This window comes from Peromyscus leucopus, chromosome 8b (genome assembly GCF_004664715.2).
Source record: "Peromyscus leucopus breed LL Stock chromosome 8b, UCI_PerLeu_2.1, whole genome shotgun sequence".
NCBI lineage: Eukaryota > Metazoa > Chordata > Mammalia > Rodentia > Cricetidae > Peromyscus > Peromyscus leucopus.
Window position 1 is genome coordinate 2,192,784 of NC_051086.1, and position 10,403 is coordinate 2,203,186.

The following is a 10,403-nucleotide window of genomic DNA, read 5'->3' on the forward strand; positions in this document are numbered from 1 at the left end:
GGGACACCAGTCATTGGATTTAACCTAACCAACTTTTTTTTTCCCCTCTCTCATACATTACATTCTGATGGCAGTTTCCCCTCCCTCCAGTCCTCCTAGTCCCTCCCCTGCCCCAGATCCACTCCACCTCCGTTTCCCTTTAAAAAAAAAAAAGGCAGGTCTTCCAGGGATATTCACCTAACAAGTTACCATAAACCAGGTGGTAGTAGTGGCGCATGCCTTTAATCCCAGCATTTGGGAGGCAGAGGTAGGCAGATCTTTAGGTTCCAGGCCAACCTGTACTGCTCACGACTTCCAGGACAGCCAGGGCTTCAAAGAGAAATTTTGTCTCAAAAAAACAAAACAAAACAAAAAAGGATTGAATTTTAACTCTGTAGCCTACTCTGTAATAGACCTTGAGCTCATGGCAATCCTCCTGCCTCAGCCTCTGGAGTATCATGATTACCAGTGAGCACCACTACACCCACCAAGGAATGGCTTTTATTGTGGGGGGGGCAGCGGAGGTCTGTGGCAGGAGTCCTTTGAAAGTGGCCAGGGCTTCCCAGGTTTAAATGTGTCTCCAGAGTGAGGGAGCATAACGTCTCAGCTTGCTTCGATGCGTGGAAGGCACAACATTTGAAAGGCATCAGCAAACGAACACTTGTTGGTTGTGAGCCTAGCCTGCAGCAACTGAGCCGTCTCTCCAGTCTGCAGCTAAACGGTTTAATAAGGAATTACAGGTAGGTAGGCACTGGGCTGGTCGTCCTGACCCTTGGAAGTTGGAGGCAGAAAGATCAAAAGTTTAAGGTCAGGGCTGGAGAGATGACTCCGCAGTTAAGAGCACTGGCTGCTCCTCCAGACCATCAGGGTTCAATTCCCAGCACCACATGGTGGCTCACAACTGACTGTAACTCCAGTCCTAGAGAATCTCACACCTTCTTCTGGCCTCCTTGTGCAGCACACCCATAGGATGCACAGGTGTGCATGCAGGTAATACACCTAGCAGCATACACATAAAATAATTAAAAAGAAATATAAAGGGTCAGGATCATCTTCAACAACATGAAAGACTGAGGTCAGCATGGGATACATCAAGTTGTGTCTCAAAACATGTGGTATATGCTCTTGATCCCAGCACTCAGGAGGTGGATCACTGTGATTTCAAGGGCAGCTTTGTCTACATAATGAGTTCCAGGCTATCCAGGGCTACACAGTAAGACCAGGTTTCAAGTCAGGCAGTGGTGGCACATGCTTTAATCCCAGCACTCTGGAGGTAGGAGGATCTCTGTGAGTTCGAAGCTAGCCTGGTCTACAGAGTAAGTTCCAGGACAGCCAGGATTACACAGTGAAACCCTGTCTTGAAAAAAAAAAAAAAAAAGCAAAAACCTTGTTTCAAAAAACATATAGCTAGGCACAGCAACCAGAAGAAGGATCCCTGTGATTTTGAGGCCAGCCTGATCTACATAGCAAGTTCCAGGCCATCCAGGACTGCTCAACGGAGACTTAGTCTTAAAACAAAACACAACAAAAAGAAAAAGAAACAAGGAAGGGTACTGTAGCCCAGATGGCAGAGCGCTCGCTTGGTGGTCAGGAAGCTTTGGAGTCCATCCCCAGCACTGACTAAAATCCACATGGTGGTGCTCCCCCCAAAACCAACTCAGGAAGATCCCAAGTTCAAGGTCATCCTCAGCTATATAGTGAGTGAGAGGCCAACCTGGACTACATAAAACAGCGCTGAAGAGTCTAGCCATCATGAAGATGAAAGACTTGTCACTTAAGAGGTGGCATCTAATCTTCTCCCCATCCTGTGCTGATCTGGCCAGCCAGCCCAGATACCAGGTGTGGGTGTGGAGAAACTTTCCACTAAACTCACCCGCCCCCACCTCCCAGTGCAGTCTGCCTGCAGGTTCAAGTACCACCAGGCAGGGCTCTGCCAACCTCACACCTGTGTGAGAGAGTAAGAGATGGGTGTGACCCTATGGAGTGCTTGCCTAGCACGTGAAAGCCCTTGGTTCATTCTCAAAAAAAAAAAGGAAAAAAAAAAGTTGTTAAGCATCTAGGTTATAAGGTAATTAGCACATGGCAAGAGATGCTGGAGCCCTCCACCCATTAACTCCACCCTATGTATAAGACAGAGTGGGACTCCCTCCCATGTGTCCATAGAGATGCTCAGGCAGATCGGGCTGGGCTCAAATTCACTACATACTAAGGATGACTCTCCCCATCCATCTGCCTCTTCCTCTCAGGTGCCGGCAGTACAGGCCTGTGCTACCATGTCTGATTTTATGCAGTGCTGGAGACAGAATCCAGGACCTAGTGCATTCTAGTTAAGATGCTACATTCCTAGACCTAGATGTGTTTACATTATTGAAAATATGAAGAACCGAACCCAGCATTCAAGAGGAAGAGGGAGCAGATCCTTGTGAGTTTGAAGCAAGTCTGATCTGCATAGAGAGTTCCAGGCTAGTGAGACCCTGCCTCAAAAAAAAAAAGAAAGAGAAAGAGAGAGAGAGAGAGAGAGAGAGAGAAAGAAAGAAAGAAAGAAAGAAAGAAAGAAAGAAAGAAAGAAAGAAAGAAAGAAAGAAAGAAAGGAAACTGTAAAGAAAGCTAATTGCAGCTGGGTGGTGGTGTTGCACACCTTTGATCCCAGGACTTGGGAGGCAGAGGCATGCAGATCTCAGAGTTTGAGGCTAGCCTGGTCTACAGAGAGAGTTACAGGACAGGCAAGGCTACACAGAGAAACCCTGTCTCAAAAAACTAAAAAATGAAAAGAGAGAGAAAGAAGAAGAAGAAATCCTTGTCCTTGGGAGACATGGGCTAAAGTAGACAATGGTCTAGCCAGAATGGTAAGTGTGCATTTGTCTATACAATATTCACAGTTATTGCATTTGTTTAACTCTGTGAAGCTGTGTTACTGTGCCTGTCTAAAACTCCTGATGGTCTAATAAAGAGCTGGCCAATAGCAAGGCAGGAGAAAGGATAGGTGGGGCTGGCAGGCAGAGAGGATAAATAGAAGGAGAAAGCTGAGAAGAGGGATTGGAGAGCTAGGAGCCTGAGAAGGAGAGGGCTCCAGGGCCAGCCACCCAGCCACACAGCCACACAGCCACACAGCCACACAGCTATAAATCCAGCCATGGAGTAAGAAACAAAGAAAGGTACACAGGAATAGAAGAGGAAAAGCCCAGAGGCAAAAGGTTGTCAGGATAATTTAAGTTAAATAAAGCTGGCTAGACACTAAGTCAAGCTAAGGTCAGGCATTCATAATTAAGAATAAGCCTCCGTGTGTGATTTATTTGATAGCTGGGTGGCAGGCCCCCCCAAAAAGAACAAAAACCACCACCAACACATACACAATTCACACATACAGAGAGAGAGAGAGAGAGAGAGAGAGAGAGAGAGAGAGAGTCAAACCCAAAGGCCCACATTCTATCTATGACTCCTTTAGAAAAAATTGACTGACTTATGTGTGTGAGTGGTTTGCCTGCATTCACTACGTGCACCATGTGTATCCTTGGTTCCCAAGAATTCCAGAAGAGGCCATCGGCTCCCCTAGCACTAAAGTTACGGCAGGCAGCGGTGGGCCACTGTGTGGGTGCTGGGAACTGAATCCTCTTCGAGAGCAGCTGTTGTGGAATATTACTTTAACTAGGCACAGATGTGTTACTTTTGTTTATGCTGCATCTGTTTAATTGTTTAAAGATGTGTTGCTGTTTCACCTTGCCTGCCTAAGGCACCTGATAGGTCTAATAAAGAGCTGAACAGCCAATAGCTAGGCAGGGGAGGGACAGGCGGGGCTGGTGGCAGAGTGAGTAGGGGGAGAAATCTAGGCAGAGGAGAGAAGAAGGGAGAAAGAGAGGGCCATGCCCTGGCCAGAAGCCAGGCAGTCACCAGACAGACACAAGAAGCAGTGAAATTATAACACACAGAAGGAAAGAAAAGTAAAAAGCCCCGAGGTGAAACGTAGCTGAAGAGAAACAGGTTAAGTTAAAGAGCTAGGCAAAAGCCAGGTACAAGCAGCAGGCGCTCTTTAACCCCTGAGCCACCTCTCCAGCCCCAAATCTACTTTCTTTAGGGACAATGTGGAAAAGCCACAAAAAAGTGGCTCAGTCGTTGCCAGCAGTTAGACATTGACCGAGAAGGTCTTGGGAGGCTGGGCAGTGGTGGCGCATGCCTACTATCCCAGCACCCAGGAGGTAGAGGTAGATCTCTGTGAGTTCGAGGCCAGCCTGGTCCACAGAGTGAGTTCCAGGACAACACAGAGAAACCCTGTCTCAAAAAACCAAAAAGAGAGAGAGAGAAAGAGAGAGAGAGAGAGAGAGAGAGAGAGAGAGAGAGAGAGAGAGAGAGAGAGAGAGAAGGTATTAAGGGAACTTTGTTGGGGGGGGGGTGTTAGTTATCATGGTTATGGCAATTATGCTATGTTCCATTTTTGTCCAAACTCATCATATTTAAGACACTTATGGACTGGGTTATAATTCAGTTAGTAGAGTACTAACTTAACATGCATAAAGCCCTGGGTTCTATCCCCAGCACTACATACACTGAGTAGAGTGGTACAGGCCTGTAATCCCAGCACTCAGATGTGAGCAAGAGTCAGAAGTTCAAAGCCAACATCAACGATATAGGTAATTCCAGGCAGGCAGGCCTGGACTAGAGATCTTATCTCAAAAGCAGAACAAAACACTCGAGGGCTGTGGTGTGGTTCTGAGCTAGAACATCCCAGCATCTGGAGGCCTTAGTTCAGTGTCCTTGTGGAAAATCAAACATTTTTTAAAAAAACTTTCAAATTTTAAATTTAGGTGGGCATGGTGGCACACACCTTTAGTCCCAGCACTCAGGAGGCAGAGGCAGGTAGATCTCTTGAGTTTGAGGTCAGCCCAGTCTACAGAGCCAGTTCCAAGATAGCCAAGGCTACACATAGAAACCGTCTCGAAAAATCAACCAACAAACATTTATATACATTAATATATACATTAATCCTTGTGATAAGTAGAATTATGTCCCCTGGAATATATGAGGAGGCCCTGTGTCCAGATACCTGAGCATGTGACTTTATCTGGAAGTAGGATCTTTTTTTTTTTTTCTTTTTTTCTTTTCTTTTGTTTTGTTTTTTTGAGACAGGGTTTCTCTGTGTAGTTTTGGTGCCTTTCCTGGATCTCGCTCTGTAGATCAGGCTGACCTCGAACTCACAGAGATCTGCCTGCCTTTGCCTCCCGATTGCTGGGATTAAAGGCATGTGCCACCACTGCCCTTGTTTTGGTTTTAATTATGAGATAGGTTTCATAATGTAGTCCAGGTTGGCTTGGAACTCACCATATAGCCCAGGCTGGTCTCAGACTCCCAGCAATCCCCTTGCCTCTGAGTGCTGTAATTACAACAAAAGCCACCATACCTGGCCTCCATCGGCTTTCTTCCGTTTTGAATATCACCCAAAACTCAAAGGAGAAGCTAAGTCTGATGGTGTGAGCCTGTAATCTTTTTTTTTCCAGGTTTTTTTTTTTTTATTTTATTTTACAATACCATTCAGTTCTGCATATCTGCCATGGGTTCCCCTATTCTCCCCCCTCCCCTTACCCCCAGCCTACCCCCCATTCCCACCTCCTCCAGGGCAAATCCTCCCCCGAGGACTGCGATCAACCTGTTAGACTTAGTCTAGGCAGGTCCAGTCCCGAGCCTGTAATCTTAGTATGTGGGAGGTCGAGGCAGGAGAATCAAGAGTTGGAGGCCAATCTGGGCTACAGAGTACCTGTCTCAAAATATTTTTTTTCCTGATTTGGGGATATTTTATTTTTAGAAAGTTAAAGATGTGTAACATGTCAAAAGGCAGATCCTTCCATGATACATGAAGAAGCAAAGGCTTAGGTAAGGCCACCTGTCTTCAAAGGATCCCAGTCACCAAAGGAAGGGGGAAGAGGAAGCCGGGGGCCAGTGTTACTGGAGTGGGGTTGGCTGTCAACAAGAATGGCTGCACTAGGTGGTGGCCGACTGGAGCGGCCCCCAGACATCACTCTAAATCCCCAGCACTGGATTTCTCAGGCTCCAGTGCTCACTACCTGGAGCACAGAGAGCTGGAAGAGAACAGCTTTGAGGATGGGCTCTGGGCAGGCATGCTGGCGGGGTTCCACTTTCCTGGGTTGCAAGTGTAGGAACCCAGCCAGGGGGCTCTTCCTCCTGCTTCAGGAAGCTCTCTGGGTTTGTGTCCTCAACAGGCCCAAGTCAGAAAACCACAGGGTTCAGCAAGCCGCTCCTTGCTCAAGTTCCAGCTGTCCTCAGAGTTGTGGCCCAGCTTTGAAATCAATGCAGTGGCCAGGGACCTAACCTCCAGGGTACAGGTCTCTCGAGATTCTAGGCTCTGAAGCCTGGCCTTTGGAATTCCAGGCCTCCCTCACACAGAGCTGACAGAGCTGCCCCATGGCATCCCTCTCACAGCAGGTGACAGTAGGCATGTGACATCCAAAAGACTCCAGAGCTAGCATATCTTCATACACTTCCTGAGTAGGGGTCCTGTGCTCCGGGAGGCATACAGGGGAATGATGGGAAAACTAGGAGCTCATTGCATCTGAAGCCCCTACCCACCTGGTACTTTGAACTTAGATCCATTTTGGATGAAATTATCCAAAGTCAAAAGGAACTGAAGGTGGGTTGGATTAGCAGTTGTGTTGGGTATCCAAAGCAGAAGTGAGCAGGGTGTGGTCTTTGTAGTCCAACAGTGGCTGTCTCACCTCACACTAGAGAGGTCTCCAAGTTGTTCAGTCCAGGAGGCTGGCTGTCTCAGCAGTCCCAACCTGGCACTGGAAGGTTCCTAGACAATTGCTGATCTCCAATCTACACTGGAATCCAGAAGTTGGTTCTAATATTGGAGAAGGAGCGCCTCAACAACAGGATAGGGGGACCTGCCGTGCAGAGTGAGGGCGAGCAGGCCAAGTGGAGTTTCTTCCTTCCCCTTCCATGTCCTTTTGTTTTTGTTTTGAGACAAGGGCTCACTTTGTTCTGAAACTCACTCTGTAGACCAGGCTGGTCTCTTACTCCCGGAGATCCTCCTCTCTCCGCCACCTGAGTGCTGGAATTCCTTAATATATAACACCCCCCCACCCCCACCCTCCCACCCCCGCCGCCGCCGCCGCTGCCGCCACTGCTGCCCCTACAAGACAGAGTTTCCCTGTGTAACAGCTCTGGCTGTCCTGGAACTCAATTTGTAGTCCAGGCTGATCTGGAACTCAGAGATCTGCCTGCCTCTGTCTCTGAAGCACTGGGATTAAAGGTATTCCATATCACACCCTGGTTCAAGTCAAGAGCACTTGCCCACTATTTGTGAGACCCTGGGTCCAATCTCTGGTACTGAAAAAACAAGCAAAACAAGACAAAGCCCTTCTAAACTGAAGAAAATGCTGGAAAAGAATATTATTGTACTCTGAGTTAAATAACCTGGAATAGAAAAATTAAAAGGGGGAGGAGCAAGGGATCAAAATTGGAAAGAGCAAGAGGGATAATGAAGGTGACGGATGCCCTGGGTCCAGGAAGATTTTCTCCTTGTCTGTAAAGCATCTCTCTCCTCCCAAACAGCTCACTCTTGTCCCTGCCCAGTGTTTGGAGATTGAGTCTCAGCTGGGCAGTGGTGGCACACAACTTTAATCCCAGCGCTCTTTTTTTTTTTTTTTTTGAGACAGGGTTTCTCCGTGTAGCCCTAGCTGTTCTGGAACTCAAACTCACAGAAATCCACCTGCCTCTGCCTCCTAAGTGCTGGGATTAAAGGTGTGCACCACCATTACCAGGCATAATTCACCCTTTCTAAGGAGGAAGATGAAATGCAAGGCTGTGGAAGCTTGTTTGTTTTTGGCTCTGAGTCAGGGTCTTGCCTTGTAGCTTAGGCTGGACTCAAGATCAGCATTCTCCAGCCTCAGCCTCTGACACGCAGGCTTTAAAGCAGTTTTGACATACAGAGTGGACCAGCTATATATAGGGACAGCGTTTCTTTGATCCAGCTGTCTTTGATATAGCATATATGACATCACTATATTACTAAATACTTCTCTGTAACTGCGAAAAGCATTGGAGCTATTTTCTTGACATTCTGAAAGCTTCTATATGATTTTTAAAAATAAATTAACAGTGCATTCCGTGTGAAACATTTCATACAAAGATTTCAAGTCCTCCCCACAATATACTTATTGTTCACAGACTTCATACATGTTAAAAGCCTGAGGGCACTGTGGTTTGGAACCAAGCCGTTCCTTCCAGTCGCCTGTGTGGAAGAGAAGGGAGGCCTCTAGGTGCCCAGCAGAGCTTGGCCAAGGTACTGTAAGATCTGGGAAGGCTCCCCCAAAAGGAGACTTCCTCCCTCCACCCTCGCCATGGATCGCTAGGGGCTAGTTAGATGGAGGGGGGTGAGAAGAGGTGTGGGAGTCGGGCATGGGCCTCCGGAAGGCTGGCTGGCTCAGGAGCCCCTCTGAAGAGCACGAGACGGCTGTTGGATGGTTCCTCATGTCCAGTTCTCCAGGGCCTCCCTGGGGACACTTTGTCCCTTCTGCCTATCTTCCTCCACGTGAGTAGGGAAGGGGGATAGGACTGGAAGTCTCCAATCCAACAGCTAGGTGCAGAGCTGGGAACTAGATTCAAACGTCCAAAAACTCCAGTGCTCTAGAGACTAAGGCTGGATGATTGAGTATGCACAGTCAGTCTGGATGACGTAGAAAAGACTCCATCTTCAAAACAAACAACACCAAGAGTGTCTGGGACCCGGCGCTAGACGATCCAGGGTGAGGGTATGTATGCACCCACAAACATTGACTTTACCTCTCACCTCTGGGTTCCTCACCTATGACTGGGGTGACCTCATAGGTTTGTCCTGAAGGTGGAACACAGTGGAACACACAGGTGAGTCACAAGGGCAGTTCTTTACTCTCATTGGATCTTTCCATTCCTGCCAGCCAGCAGCTGCCGTGGCCCCTACTTACAAACAAGGTCCACAGGGGGCCACAGGGGGCTAGTCAGCTGGGGGCACAGGCACACACACCTCAGGCCGACAGCCCAACTGGAATTAGAACTGCAGCCACTGGACGTCAGCACCCACGCACCACGCTCCTTTGCTCTATTGTTTTACTGCTTTGTTTCCAGTTTATTGGCCCTTCCCACGCCTGGGGTGCGCTGTGAGCCTCCCAGAGGGCGGGCCCTCGTCTCATCGAGTCCAGATGACCTCAGCACCTGCCTCTTTGGAGGGCCTCTGCCAGGTGGGCTGAGCGTGGTGTGCCGCCGGGTGGGGTCCAAGTGACTGACCATTGGAGGGGACGCTTCACTTGATTTTCTTTCCTTTTTTTTTTCCCTTCTTTTTTTGGTTTTTCAAGATATGGTTTCTCTGTGTAGTCCTGGCTGTCCTGGCACTCACTCTGTAGACCAGGCTGACCCTGAACTCACAGAGATCCTCCTGCCTCTGCCTCCTCAGTGCTGGAACTAAAGGCATGCACCACCACCGCCCGGTTGCATTGCTTGGTTTTTCAAAGAGGTCAGGAGGTACTGCCAGGAAGAGGGTGTAATGTTCTCAGTTCTCCAAAGCCCGTCACTTTGCTCTTATGAATGCTGGGGCGGGGGGTGGGGGGGGTGGGGTGGGGTGGGGCATGACATCCTTGCAAGAAGGCCAGGCAGTTTTCAGTCTCTAACTCCCTTCCAAAGAATTGTGTTCCATGTACTCTCTGCTGGCAGAAAGCCTTGTCTCATCTCCAGGAGCCAGGAGTCCCAGCCCCTGAACTACCTCTTCAAGGAGTCCTTGTGTCCCTTTCCTCATAAGCTGTGAGTTCCAGCTTCTACCTCTCATTTACGTGTGTGTTTCTGTGTGTTTATTTATTTTCCCAGACAATAATTCTGTGTAGCTCTGGCTGTTCTGGAACTCACTCTGCCTACCAGGTTGGCCTCAAACTCAAGAGATCCACCTACGGGCGGTGGTGGCGCACGCCTTTAATCCCAGCACTCGGGAGGCAGAGCCAGGTGGATCTCTGTGAGTTCAAGGCCAGCCTGGGCTACCAAGTGAGTTCCAGGAAAGGCGCAAAGCTACACAGAGAAACCTTGTAACCTTGTCTCGAAAAACCAAAAAAAAAAAAAAAAAAAAAAGAAAGAAAGAAAAAGAAAAAAAAGAGATCCACCTGCCTCTGCCCCCATACCGAGTGCTGGGATTGAAGGTGTGCACCACCAGTGCCCAGCCTACTACCTAATTTTTAGACCCAAGGCCTTCAACTTCCCAAGACTCAGGCATCCTGAACCCTAGCCAGAGACACACAGAGCAGATAATACTGGAAAAGCTGATTATGAGGACCATAGCTCAGAGGTAGAGCTCTTGGGTAGAATGTGGAGAGGCTCCGGGTTCAACTCCAGCATATCTCTCCCTCCTGCCTCCCCGGCACTCTCTCAGCTGACTGTACACCTTCAGCTGATAT